The sequence below is a fragment of the Puma concolor genome, chromosome B1, assembly GCF_028749965.1.
Source record: "Puma concolor isolate L17-30 chromosome B1, mPumCon1.1.hap2, whole genome shotgun sequence".
NCBI lineage: Eukaryota > Metazoa > Chordata > Mammalia > Carnivora > Felidae > Puma > Puma concolor.
The window spans coordinates 148,349,156-148,363,655 of NC_141670.1; the positions used below are offsets into that span (position 1 = coordinate 148,349,156).

The 14,500-nt window shown below is 38.1% G+C and overlaps 1 long non-coding RNA gene across 2 annotated transcripts in view; it reads left to right on the top strand.

Annotated features, from left to right (window-relative positions):
- LOC147581937 (uncharacterized) overlaps nt 1–13,439 on the top strand; it is a 104,428-nt gene extending 90,989 nt beyond the window's left edge. For both annotated transcript variants that reach the window (XR_015249793.1, XR_015249794.1), the window contains one exon: nt 12,597–13,439. This is a non-coding gene — a long non-coding RNA (uncharacterized LOC147581937). The remainder of the gene's footprint in view (nt 1–12,596) is intronic.
- Nucleotides 13,440–14,500: the final 1,061 nt, after the last annotated feature.

Consider the following 14,500-nt stretch of genomic DNA (forward strand, 5'->3'; position numbering starts at 1 on the left):
AAGCCCTTTCTCTCCAAGATGGAACTAATTTGTGCCCATTTTACCAGTGACAGTTGACTTGTGATTCACTAGTTGCAAGAACAATGGCAGCAGGCCTCAGTTTTGTTGTGGCACAAAATAGTTAGCTTTGCCTGTACAAGGAAAGGAAGTCTACAGGAGGCCACTGAATTTCAAATTACCACTGAATTTCAAAATGTTCGTTTGCATGATTTCAGGTGTATACATGGGTGTTCTTTTCCTGATATAATTTTGTCTTGTCATCTCATTACAAAGAAGATAGCATCTCAGATTTGGTGGGGGGGAGTCATTTGAACACCCAGTGGCTTATGGAAGCCTAGCATATCTTATTCACAATTCAGAAGGTCAATAGCAAGCCTGTGGGTGCCATTTGTTCTGAAAATCAAGGGGATCAGTTGTTAAATTCATCGTTATACGTACCTAACCAGTTATGGTATTACCAGGAAACCTGACTTCCGGAAGGAGGCTACTTCACAGATTTTACAGCCAAGTACTGTATGGGGTGGGAAGATTACCAAATTCTGGGGTGTCAGCTCTAAAGTTTAACTCCTAAATCACCAGGCTGGGAATAGCTTATCAAGTTTTTCTCTCCATCCCTATGTTGATTTAACAGTAGAAATTATTCTCAAATGGCCCAAATCCAGTCACTGCAGAGAGTTGGGGAGCTACTAAAACTGGCATTTACTACTATTTCACATTACCATTTTCTTTCCTCAAAAATTAGCAGGATTTTGGCTTAATGTTTGGAACCAAACTATACCTGGCATATTGATGATGCTTACCACTTCCCCCTTTTGTATATTTATAAAAGGACAACATATCCTAAGTACCTTCTTTAAAAGATCCTCTGGTATCTTGCAGGTGCAGCTTTTACAGAGGAAAATTTTTAAAAATTAGTAAAAAGCATCTGACAGATGTCACAGTGCTGATTTCACACTCTGCCAATACTAGGAGAGGCTGTTGTAGTGGAGTGAATATCGGATGGAAATGAGGAAGTTAGGAGTTGCAATAATTATCAAAGACTTAAGGTTAGAGGGACAAGTAACTTTGCCCAGTGGCAATCCAATTCCAAATATGTGGGGCCACCTACAAATAAAAGGATATTATGTGTCACATTTGCAAGATAAAGAATAGTTCTTCACCTGGAGGAGGCATGGAGTTGTATGGTGTGTGGAGCGGACTCCATGGGCTTCTCTAAGCAGTTCTCTAGACCAGAAGGGAGGAGGAAGGTTGGTTTCTGACGTCTAACCCTGGCTCAGTCATTTAAGGGTCCCACTCTTGATTTCCTCTCAGGTCATGATCTCATGGTTGGTGAGGTTGAGCCCAACACCAGGCTCTGCATTGACAGCAGAGCCTGCTTGGGATTCTCTTCTCCTTCTCTCTGCCCCTCCCCTGCTCACACTCACTCGCCCTCTATAAATAAATAAATAAACTTATTTAAAATAAAAACAAAGGTGTGTTCTAGCTTTTTAGTTTGCTAGTACCCTAAGCACATGTCTGTAATACATATCCTTTGCCATATTACCTTAAAATGGCCTGCATGTCCGCTTAAAGTACTCTGGAAACTCCAGTGCTACTTGAGATGGTCTGTGCCTCCGTTTTCTTACTATAAAATGGGGAGTAACCACGTACCTCCCTTGTAGGTGGAAGTGAGGATCAAGGGAGCTGTATGTATGCACGCAGGTGAACAGTGACCGTCTCAGACAACTGCTCCACCCTTCCCTCTTCCCCTCAAATGTCCTTTTCTTCCAGATGCCCAGGGTCAAGGTCAGGACCTGCTGGGAAGTTGCCCTGAGATACTCTCTTCCTTGTGTTCTCAGTGAATTGTATGGCTATTACGGAGTTTTGTTTTTAATTGGAGAGACCATCTTGTATTGTGCGGTTTCTTTCAGTCTTTGGCATTTGTTGGGTAAGTGGTGCTAAGGGTGGGGATTCGCGGGGGAGGAGCAGATCCGAGTGATGGGACAGGAACAGGCTGACAGCTTGATGCCCACACTGAAAAGTTTTCTGTTTTCTGTCTTCCTCCTCCGCATGCCTGCTGTGCAGCTCGGGGAAGAATAAAAGGATAAAGAGAGAGGGACAGTGGCCTCTGGGTTGGGATTGAATGCACAGGAACGTGGGAGGTAATGTGAGAATGAGAAAGGAGCGATTTGGCTGTTAAAAGTCTGCAAAACGAAATTTTAGAAGCATCGCAGCCATTGATTTCCAATATAGCCTGAGGGACCAATTAATCTTGACGAGATTTCCCAGTCAGTTTGGGGTTAATGGATCTTCGTGGAAACCAGACAAACTGGAATCAGTTAAAATTAAATACCAGGCCTCAGGCACATCTGTCTTGCAGTCCTCTACTCTTCAGTGGTGTTTTCTTATCTATCTGTATTATGTCATTGATTATTTTGGACTTATTATATGTCACGGCTGATATTACAGGATCATGACTTCTTCATCTTTTTATTCCCAGCGTATAACGTGGTATCTTGCAAATAATAGGGACACAATATGTTTGAAGAGAGAAAAATAAGAGGAAGCTTATGGAAAAGGAAGAGAAAGGAATGAAAAAGACAGGAATGAAAAAGACAGGAAGGCAGGAAGTTGAAAAGGAAGGTAGGGAAGGAGAGAAAGAGGGAGGAAGGGAAATGCAGGGTAGTGCTTATTTTTATAGCTGTTGTAAATGACTGCAGACAAATTATTTTCTTAAAGAGCTCTAGGAAAGAGTATCACATAATCTTTCCCAATAATATATTCCATAGAGCAATGAGCTATTTGAGCAGAGATGTTATGAAGACCATAGATCTTTATATAATTTAATCTTTACTCTGCAAGAGCAAGTTTTAGGGGACATAAGAAATGTATTAAAGAGAAGTTAATCTGATTAAATTTAGACAGTACATATATCAAAAAAAAAAAAAAGCCATGTTCAATGGGGGGCGGGGGGGGGGAAGGTAATATGATCCAGCAAACATTTTGCATAATGCAGTTGAAATGCTATTGTATTATTCATCAAGAGTCCTTCCAAAGTACAAATATGAACTTTTTACCTATTTGTAATTCCTTGGTACATTGTATAAACTAAACCATTTCACTTTTGTTAAACCAGAGCACCTTTCAAAATTTTCTCAGCCTCTTGAGGTTGATGAATTATTTATTGTTAACCAATGTCGTTGCCAAAAGGAGACATTCTAATGAGATTTTGGAAGCTAAATATGAAAAGCCTCATGATTTTGAAAGAAAATAGTGCCCTTGTGGAGAAGTGGTTTACTCATATTCAATGATTAGCTCATTTCCACCAGCACTCGTTGAAAAATATCTTTAAAAAAAAGTTTGATATTGTAAATATTGGCTAGAGGTAAAATGGTGATTAGAAAGAAAATACAGTTCCCTCATAAATATGTTAATTCAAAATAAGATGTCAAGATTTTAATTATAAAAGAAAGTATGCTGCTCAATTCAAGTTCCCTTGGATACTAGAACAGAACTAATATATTCTAGACTTTTCTGGTGTTTACTTCTAAATTGAATGAACAAACATGAACGGGCTCAAAAATATCTTAGCAAACTTTTAAGTACAGTGTTTGTATCTTTAAAGGTTGTGAACACAAATACCCACTTACAACTCTTCTTCCTTTCCTATTTCAAAGGAGAAACTGGAGGCTTTTCTATGACATGTGACTCCTAGTTATATATATTTTACATATGGGTACTTCAAGCACCCAGCAGTCCCAGGCACACAAGAAGCATTCAGAATTGTTTGTTGAGCTGAAATTAGTAGTTACACTCAAGAAGTACTATTTAAATGAATAAATGGATGATGACCCATGAGTAGCACCCCTTTCGTTGCCTGTCATAGTTATTCAACGTGCATTAGGAAGGAATATAAAAAATTCAGCCTCGTTCTTGGAGTCTGTTCATATAAATACAAAGTTTCTCTCTTTAAATTCAGTAAGTACCCCAATTTCAGGGATCATAAATATATACTGTATAAAGCAAACAGCATTTAGTGAATGGAAACAGAACACACACTTGGCCTTCATATCAACCATGTGTCTACTTTTCCTAAGTAGACACTCTTAGACATGACTTTTTACATTCATGGGAAGAAAAGAAATGATAAATTATCATTTTAATAATGGAGAAAAGTCTTTCATTTTCCAGGCACTTAAAGCTTGTTTAATTGATTTCCCTCACACTTTTCAATATGAAATTGGCAGGCGTTAAACATGGGATGTTTCTGTTTAAAGGGATTGTTTTTTAGGAGTAATAACCAACTGTGTATAAACTATAAGAATGGAAATCATATCTTCCCCACACTGGTGTATTTGTGTGATGCTATCCTTGAATCCTTCCTTGGAAAGACTTCATACAGGTGGGAATGTATCAGTTTTGAGATACTTGGAAATACTAGTAATTGCCTTAGATGGGGTTCAAATTAAGCCTACCTTAGCAAAAGGTGTTACATTACATATTCAGATTATCAGTAGCAATATTAGTGACTACTGAAAACATCCCACAGAATACTAAGCAGGCTAAGACAGGTTCCTTGAACCAAATTGACCGGAAAATGCTTTTTGAAAATGGGCTTAGTTTATACTTTGAGAAGCATGTGTAGAAACATTCTCCTTTCTATTGGCCCGTAAACGTTTCCAGCAAATGACAAAAGAGAGTTTTAAAGAAAAACAATTTAATAATGGGGATGGTGTGTCTATTCATCCATGCTGAAAGAAAAGAGTGAAAGAAAAGGAGAATATTAGAGTTGGGAAGGGCAGTGGAGATAATTTACATGTAGTTCAGCCCCTCCATTTTGTAAGTTACCAAAATGAATTCTAGGAAGACGAATGGCTTGCCAAACTTAGTCTGTGGTGAACAGAGCTGGGACTTCAGTTCTGAACTTCATGTTACTTCTCTGTAACAAGACACCTTAAATTAACAAAACCCCAAGCATCTGGAATTTTCAAAGTATTATGTGAAACTGAGGGTGAGATATTTAGTCCTGCTCAGCAAGCGGACCATTCGTCAATGTTCTCATGCTCGTGGTGTTGGTATTGAGAGAGAAAAGAAGAATGGTGCTATTAAACATGAGTAAACAGGTGGTAGAATCAAAGTGACTCTAACACAGACTTCAGGACTGATAGTAGGGTAGATAAGTGGAAAGTATGGCATCCAGTGAAGAAGAGTTAAACATAAAATGACACCATATGTTGTTTAATGCCCAGACAGTAATAAAGAGTTGCATGGAAATAAGTGACACCTAATCAGGATATTAGTTCATTTAAGGGTGAGAGAGAGTGGCTCAATCTGGGAGTGGTAAGTGGAATATTTGATTATAATAATATTTCATTTTAAGCTGGAGATGTCATTCTTTAAACCTGCATGCATCTTAAATATTGTATAATGACTTTATGAAGATTGTGCAAGAGCAGTCTTCAAGATGTGATTACAAAGGTTGGTCATACCTGTGCTCATAAACATTCCTTTTCCCAGCCCACCATGCAAATCCTGGTTTAACAAAGATATAATATTAATATGTTATTTAAGTTGTCAAAATTTAACATTTCACGTTATCAGCCTAATGTTCAGACTCTATTGAGAGGCCTCTCCTCTGTCTCCCACTGCAGTTGTCACTACCTATTTCCACCAGATTTGTCCCCACCTGCCAGTTTGTGCTTGGGCCCTGGCACTCTTGGGCTCACACCCTCACCATCTCCTACAAACTCAGATCAGTACATTATCAATACTTTACTTGCTGGCCTGTCTTCCTTTCTTAATGGTGGGGAGAATCCATTTCTGTGGGTTCAAACTTCTAGTATAAACACTAGAAATGCTACAAACTTCAGATTCCCTTAGCAAGCAATTCCTGCAATGGTCTTCTTGATAGTTTCAGTACATGCACAGTTCAGTAAATTGAGTATTTACAGTTCTGAATGCAAACAATATGAAGATTCACAAATGACTATTCAAGCACAGTAAGTCATGAATTAATCTAATAGGCATGCGTTTGCATTTTCATTGAAATCTCCTCAACTCTCTGATTCATAATGCCCTATTGAATGAATGCTCGGAAAGTGTCAACTATGTACCAGGGACATCATTAAGCCCTTTACCTAGTTTTTTCATGCCAAGAATAGAGGCTGCTCCCTGTGTTTGCCATCCAGCTCCTGTTTTAATTGAGCCATGTGAGGAAAAAACCAAAATAGAACAAAATTCTTCTTAGGTGCAACCAAATGTCTATCCAGGTTTAAAGATGTTATAATGCAGATTCCTGTCTCAAAAATCTCATGGGCGTGATCATAACGCGTGAGACCATGTGAACATGGTGATGCATGGCTCTCCATACACAGCCTCATGGTGGTCTAAGTTCTCAGGAAATATTAAGGGCACATAGGCAGGAGTGAAACTGGAGGCCAAGTTTGTCCTGAAGAAAAAAACCTAGTTACCAGCATGGCAGTGTCATAAAAGAGACACTAGACCTGATGTCTTAGTTTCTGTATTTCTTCTATCAAATCTAGAATGATAGCATGTGTCATGAGGCAAGGAAATACCATAAGATAAGAGAACTAGTTTAAATTTTTTTTTTTTAATTTTTAAAATGTTTATTTATTTTGGAAGGAGAGAGAGACAGAGTGTGAGTGGGGGAGGGTCAGAGAGAGAGGGAGACACAGAATCTGAAACAGGCTCCAGGCTCTGAGCTGTCAGCACAGAGCCCAACGTGGGGTTGAACTCACAAACCGCGAGATCATGACCTGAGCCAAAGTCGGGTGCTCAACTGACTGAGCCACCCAGGTACCCCAAATGAGTTTAAAATCTTAACTGTGGCACCACAAAGTGGCAGGGTCAGACGTTAGAAACTCCCAGGAGTACATGTTCTGCATTGAGATTATCCATTTAAAAGGGAGGCAAAGGGGATCAGCTTTCCTGATTGGCTCCTACCACTGGCCCTGATGTTAACGGTAAAACCGTAGATGCCCTCATTTCCCCTCTGCTGGTCTCTGAATGCCATTTGTATGGAGACCATTTTCAGCGGAAGCATTCCTCTTTTACGATCCCATATTATTTTGGCTCAGCAGCCTGTGGCATCATAAAAGTCATTACTCAAAACAACGGGTAGCTAAACCACAGAGGCATGGGCTTTTTTCACATTGCCAGCTGGGAGAGGAAGTCGAGAATGTGGCCTGACGTGGACTTCTAATGGGATTACGCTGGACGGAAGAGAACATCTCAGTTACCGTCTAACTAGCTTTTTGGTTTGGAAGTTGGGAATATCATTCAGGGGGCAGTAGCCTCTGAGAATGAAAGCAGTATTGCCCTCTGGTTTCTTTAATGTCACCTTTGGCTAATTTTCAGGCAGCAATTATTAATAAAGGAAAGAGAATGAACAACCGAGGCAAGATCCCTGAGAAGCTTCTCAAGGTGTATGTTAGTTGTCAAGTTGTACGTGTAAGGCCTATGAAGGAGTTTCATGATGATGTTAGGAGAGACGGCTTAGAGCATGGAAGATGTGGATTTTTATTCTCAAAAACTGACAATTTTTTTCTTTCAAAATTTGCCTGTTTGTAAAGGATCGATTCCCCCCTCCCCAAGTTTCTATCTTTCCCCTACTGATTTAAAGAGTTGTGTGTATATTAAGTATGAGCACGTGTTTCTTACTCTGTAGTTGTGGCTCAACACCAAAACACATGCACTAATTTAATTTAGTCACAAGAATAATATATTTCAGTTCTCACCAAAATCTCATGAAGATGTTGATATTATCACCACTATTTTATAAATGAAATTGACTCAGGGAAGTTAAAGAGGTTGTGTAAAAATCCAGAGCAATTTTGTTAAGCGCTGGGTTGTAACTAAACGAATCTAATTTTTATTTAGTTGAAATTTGTAGCCTTTAAAGTACCTAGATATTTATATTGAGGCAAATATGTATTCCTCTGTATGTTTAGGGTTTTTTTTCTTTTTCTTCCTCTAATGGAAATAGAGCTAAGTAGTGGATGACATGTCTAAAGAATGAATAATTTGAGAGCTCTGTTTTCTTCTTAGTTTCCATCTGTACATGAACAATTTTGGGTCTAAATTTTTTTCAATTACCATTATAACATGAGCATTTTCCATGTTATTATAAAATCTTTGTAAACATCATTTTGTATGATATTCCCTCAAAGAGTTATAATACCAGTTATCTACCCTTTCTCCTATTCTGTAAATGTAAACAGTTTTGAATTTTTCTCTAGCACAAATAATGGTGCACTAAATATCTTAGGGGCCAATATTTCTTGTGTATTTATGATTACTTCATTAGAACAAATCATAGAAGGAAAATAAATTGGTCAAAGGGTATGAGTATTTAAAAATTATTGGGCTGCCTGGGTGGCTTAGTCAGTTGAGTGTCCGATTCTTGATTTCAGCTCAGGTCATGATCCCAGGGTCGTGGGGTCGAGCCCCATGTCAAACCCCATGTTGGGCTCCATGCTGAGCATGGAGCCTACTTAAGATTCTCTCTCTCTCCCTCTACCTCTCTCCCCTGCTCATGCTCTCTCTCTCTCTAAAATAAATAAATAATAAAATAATAAAAAACATAAAAGTAAAAACTATGCAAATACTAAACAATTTTTCTATGTGCTATAAAAATAACATGTGTGAGTTAGCTGTTACATTATCTGTATAAGTATATATATATATGGCCATATGTGTATATATATATATATATATACACACACACACACACACACACACACACACACACATATACACACACACACACACTATATCTATGTATATATGGATGTATATATACAAAATATAAGATATATGGGTGTATATAACACAATATATATGTCTGTATTGTATTATCTATACGATTATTTGTACAATTTTACAAATTTGTACAAAATTGCAAGTAATGTCAGTATATTCAAGTTTAAGTAGTAGAGTCAAATGTTGATTGATAAATGAAATCCATGGAATGTTTTGCTGATATTTCAAAATTTAGAAAAAGGTACTTAAAAAAAACTAAAATTATGCTTAATAGAGACATTGCTTCAGATAGGCATCTATAGCATTGAGGACCTATTTTTGATATAATAAATGTCCATACCATATTAGTAAATAAATATGTTAATCAACCACAGAAAATTAAATAAGATTTTAGAAATATTGGAACACAGACCACATAGTGTTGGGCTGCAGAACAGACAATAATTTGAGATGAAGCAAAAATGTTAAAATGTTGATGGGAGCTGAACCAATGTGAATCATTCCCTAGCATTTGTGGACACCCCTCATTCATTATTTTCTAAACATGCACAAAGCAGGGAAATTCCCAGGTATATGATCCTGAAACTGAGCAAACCTAATCACCATATATGAGCTTTAAACTACTAAATTAATGTATTCCAATAATAAAACCAGTTCTTGAAGAACTGTCTTCAGAGATGACATATGTCACAGATATAAATAAATTTAGAAACCAAGAAAATGTCTCAATAAAGTGCCAAATAAGTGACCAAGAATATGAAAATAAGATGGATAATCTAGTTGTACATTTGTTATTTCAACTTGCATGAACTTCAATGAAATTAAATAAAATACTGGTTTCCAGCATTTTCATTCTTCATTTACAACTTCTAGATTTTTCTCAAATTTAGTTCAAAAAGTTATTATAGAAAATCAGACCTGGAAATGATGCTCAGCCCAGGCAACTTAAGAGTGAGTTAAATAACACCCACCAAATTGTCATTCATTGTCAACAAAAAAAAGGATGAGATGAATTATTACCAGTATTTGTCTTTATATATTATATATGATTACAGTTATTTAATAAAGAAACTGTTCTTCTTGTCCAGGGAACAGTGCTGTTTTGAATTCTTCCTTTTCCTTTCTGAGACCCCTGAGACTAAACATACCATGTCAGCCTCCCTGCTCTGTACTCCACCATGTTGACAGGTATCCAAGGACTTTGCTTCCTTTTTCAGGGCACTCCCAGGAAGGAAAGGCAGAGTGTGCCTCAGCCCTTAGATTACCAAACCTTTATGTGTTCAGTTATCTCTCCCTACAACACACACACACACACACACACACACACACACACGCATCCTGCTTCAATGGGGCAGGGTGGAATCCCTCTTTTTCCAAACCCAACCAATATCTAACTCTCCCACTTTGTTTCAGCTCTCCCCCTTTCACCCTTGGTCACTGGAACCCTAAGAGATTTCTCTTTCCCTTTCAATACTTTCCAGCTTTGCCTTTTTGTTAGGGACAATGAAAAACATACTTAGTGTAACTCTTGAGTTATAAACAAGACTTTCTCTAGGAAATTTCGAGACTCAAGTCCACTATGGAGTGTGGAGAACAGGCATAAATTAGATCCTCACCATCCACATTTTTTCACAATAGACTCAACTTAATACACTTTAAAGACACACTGAAGTGGGAATACATTTTTCTTGATGATGAATGGGTATCATAAACCGTGGAATTAGTTTCATCAGGCAAGCTCTTTACTGACCACTCTATTTCTACCTCACTTCAAAACCTAACATACCATGTTACACTGCAGTGAAATTGATATCAGGCTAACTTCCTCCTCTACTAGTCTGTAAATGTCTCAAAAGCAAGAAGAAATTTTCTCTTATTCATCTTTCTAGGGTGTCTGTCCTTTAAGAACACTCATTAAATAATTGTTGAGGGAACGAATGAATGGTAGTCTTTTTGATTTCAGTGATGGCACTACCTCAGTTTTACCTTACTGGCAGCTTTTGTGAATCACTGTAACATAGCCAGAAAAACGCCAAGAGGATGGACCAATGATTAGGAGACAAGAGGAGGAGGATTTAGCAATTTTAGTAACAGGATCATATTTTAATTTGTCTTCTCATGAGCAGGTCCAATTCAGGGGTGTTCCAATTGTGGAATGAATTGGTTAGATGTGTGATATTATATAGAAGAATAAATCATCTTGGGCGCCTGGGTGGCGCAGTCGGTTAAGCGTCCGACTTCAGCCAGGTCACGATCTCGCAGTCCGTGAGTTCGAGCCCCGCGTCGGGCTCTGGGCTGATGGCTCAGAGCCTGGAGCCTGTTTCCGATTCTGTGTCTCCCTCTCTCTCTGCCCCTCCCCCGTTCATGCTCTGTCTCTGTCTGTCCCAAAAATAAATAAACGTTGAAAAAAAAAAAAAAAAGAAGAATAAATCATCTTTATAGCAATGTCAACAAAGAGCTTTATTTCCCTACCGATTTTTTCATCTATATTAATATTAACTTGATGTCATAAAATATATTAAGCTATTTTGTCTTTTACAGTTTAAATAATGGCTTCCATACCATTATCATATCTAATCTTAAGAAATATGTTGAAATTTAGGACTTGATAGAGACATTAAGGTCTTGATCACAGTGACACAGCCAGAAAGAGATAGACTTGAATCAAAGTCATCTTCCTCCAAATACTCTTTCCATCATGTTATAGCTTCAAGACCTTATCATGAAGAATTCAAAGGTGAATTGGGCAAAGACACCCCAAGAAGTATACAATCCACAGGCGAGATCACTGACCACATTTCAAGGAGGAACTTGGAAGTACTTTCAGAGAAATACAAACAACTTGCAACGAGAGGATAAAAGAGGAATAGCTGATTTCCACCTGGGGGAGGAAGAAAGTCTTCACGGATTGGTGAAAGAAAAGGACTTTTAGGATGTCAAGAATTTGGAAATCTGGGTTGTAGAGGAAGATTATTTTGAGTTGAAGAAAGGACAGCGGCAAGCACAGGGCTTGGGTAGTGGCTCAGGGAACAGCAAGTGGCTTAGTTTGGCAGGATCTTGAATGGGTGTAGCGCATAATATGGTCGGAAAGGTCAGTTGGGGCCAGATTGTGAAGGAACCTGAATTCCAGACTAAGGCGTTCAAATTTGTTATGGAGACAGTGATCACTGAGGATGGAAGTTTTCTGAGTGGACCATGAAATTATTGAACGGGGCAAATTAGATGCCTGGGCCGTATCCACTGCGCTCGTATCCCCCATTTTTATCAAATCAAATATGTGTGCACCTGTTTCTCTGGCTGATGTCAGGAAATCCTTTGATATTTCCCCAGGGTAATATTTTCCTTGTATACCTCAAAAAGGGAAACTGAAAATCCTCTGAGCATTTCCAAGAAATGGGCTGTCCCAGGGCAATGAGCCCTGACTTCTGCCCGACAAAACAGGTCTGCTTTGGACAGGGTGTGCAGTGCACACATTCAATTGATAGCAATGGGAAAAGCAGATATTCCATCTGCCAATGATAAAACACATAAAATCACACAGGAATGTACAGTATGCTGGGTTGAACTACATAGGCGTTTGCCTCAACCAGAGAGAAAAGACCTGCCTATTTATGTCCCCTGGTAAGGACATTAGTGAGGAAAAGCTTTGATGTTTCAGCAATCATATAATTGACTCTACTGTTGGATCCAGAAGTCCAGGGTTGGTTTCAGGAATGAACACTGAACATTTTTAATGGCACGATGAGCAAAGGAGGCGTGTGGTGAAGATGTTAAGCAGATAGACTATTATCTGAAATATTCTGATTATGCAGATTTTAAACTTTCCCTCTCAACAGGTACATTGTCAGCTTTGCTGAACTTAGGTTTTAGGTTCTATATCCCTGGGAATCTAAAAAACAACCTACATTCTCCAGTGTGGTGGCCAGCTATTTTGTACAAGTATCGAGAAGACAGGGTAGATGGAAAGGACTCAGATGGCTGCAGGAGGACACATCTGTCCGACGATTTTGTGATCAGAAGTGGAGCCAACTTCTCATTCTTTTACTTCACCCTATATAGCCGATGGATTTGCCCAGTCATATCAATTCATCTTTGATAAAGCTACAACCATCTGCTTGTTTCTGTCACCAGCTTTCTCCAGAACTTCTCTGCCTCTTCCTGGATTAGTGTAAGAGTTTCCTAACTGATTTTCCTGCTTTCCGCCTCCTCTTTCCCCATCTGATCTGCAGACTACCTCCTTTTTCCCTATACAACCTGCAATCGTTCCAAACTAACATTCTTAAAATACTACTCTCTCTCCATTACTAATCTGTTCATACCACCACATGGTTCCTCATCGCCTGCTCTACAGCCTGGCAGTCAAGTGCTCTTGGTTAAGTACACCTAGTGGCTGATCTGCCTCCATTCAAGTTTTTATTAGTGCACACTCTTCACTGTGCCACACTAGTCACACTATTTTTGAGATTTGTTTTCCTCTTCATCCTGTCCTTTGGTTAGCATGCTCTTTTCCCTAATCTTCCCCTTTATTAGCCTAAATCTCAACTTTTCCATGGTTATTCCAGTCCACATTGGTTTCTAAGTTTTCAGAGTGACTTTCCAAATTTATGTCTGAACTCCTATCTCTGGCACTAAGTTATGGACTGCCTTGTTTGGTTATTTAACCACTTTACATCCAAATATTGTCCCCTAAAACAATTTTATGTGCTGTTAAAGCAAGGATCATTTGTGGTTCTTCTTTTGTAACCTCTCGTGTTCAGCAGTTTTATAGAATGATCTAAAAATAAATGCTTCTTAAAAACGAATTGAGTTGCATCGTGTTATTTTCACACAAATAAATGGCAACAAAGTTTATCTAACTTATTTTATCCCAAACCCAGAGACATGATTAAAAAGTGAGATAAACAGTGAGAGCTAACAATTAAGTTATTGCTTATTTTGTTCCAGGCATGCTTTCATAAATATTTGATTCATGATTTTATTTAATACCTTCAGTGATCTTGTGAGGTAGGTGCTAATATTATTCTTACTGTACAGAGAAGGGAAATGAGATTTACAAGGCTAAAAAACTTGTCCCTGGTCACAGAGCTGGTAAACGGTGTCTAAGCATATTTGTTCAACTTCAGAAACCATATTCTTAATTACTTTTTGCTATGGTCTGAATGTTTGTGTCCCCTGAAAAGTCATAGGCTGAAATGCTTACAAGGTCATGAGTATTGGGAGGTGAGGCCTTTGGGAAGTAATAACACTTAACGGGAAATAATTTTCTGTTGTTTATCAGCCACTCAGTGTCTGATGTTTTGTTATAGCATCCTGAGCAGACTAATAAACTCATATAGTCCAGCTTTCTTGGAGGAATACCAATGCTCTGTCTATCGTTTATTGATACAAACACACATTTTATGATAAAATATGATTATTTACTGTTGATAAAATTTTGCCTAGCTAACACGTAAGGCAACTGGTACTAGAATACAAAACAGCTCTGCTCATGTAAAGAAAAATTGAGGGAAAATGATTTTATAGAAAACACATACTGTGATTGGGGTAGATAAAAGTCACAGACGAATGGCAAGATACACTAATATAAGCATGTCATTTAGGCATTGTGATCTATATTTTGTAGTCCGAACATATATTACATTATTACTTATAGCTAATGGGCATTATTTTCAAAAAGAAATGACTTGTTTCTCCAAATTTAGCAATAATTTGTCTTTCAATGGATTTTTTTTTGTTCAGT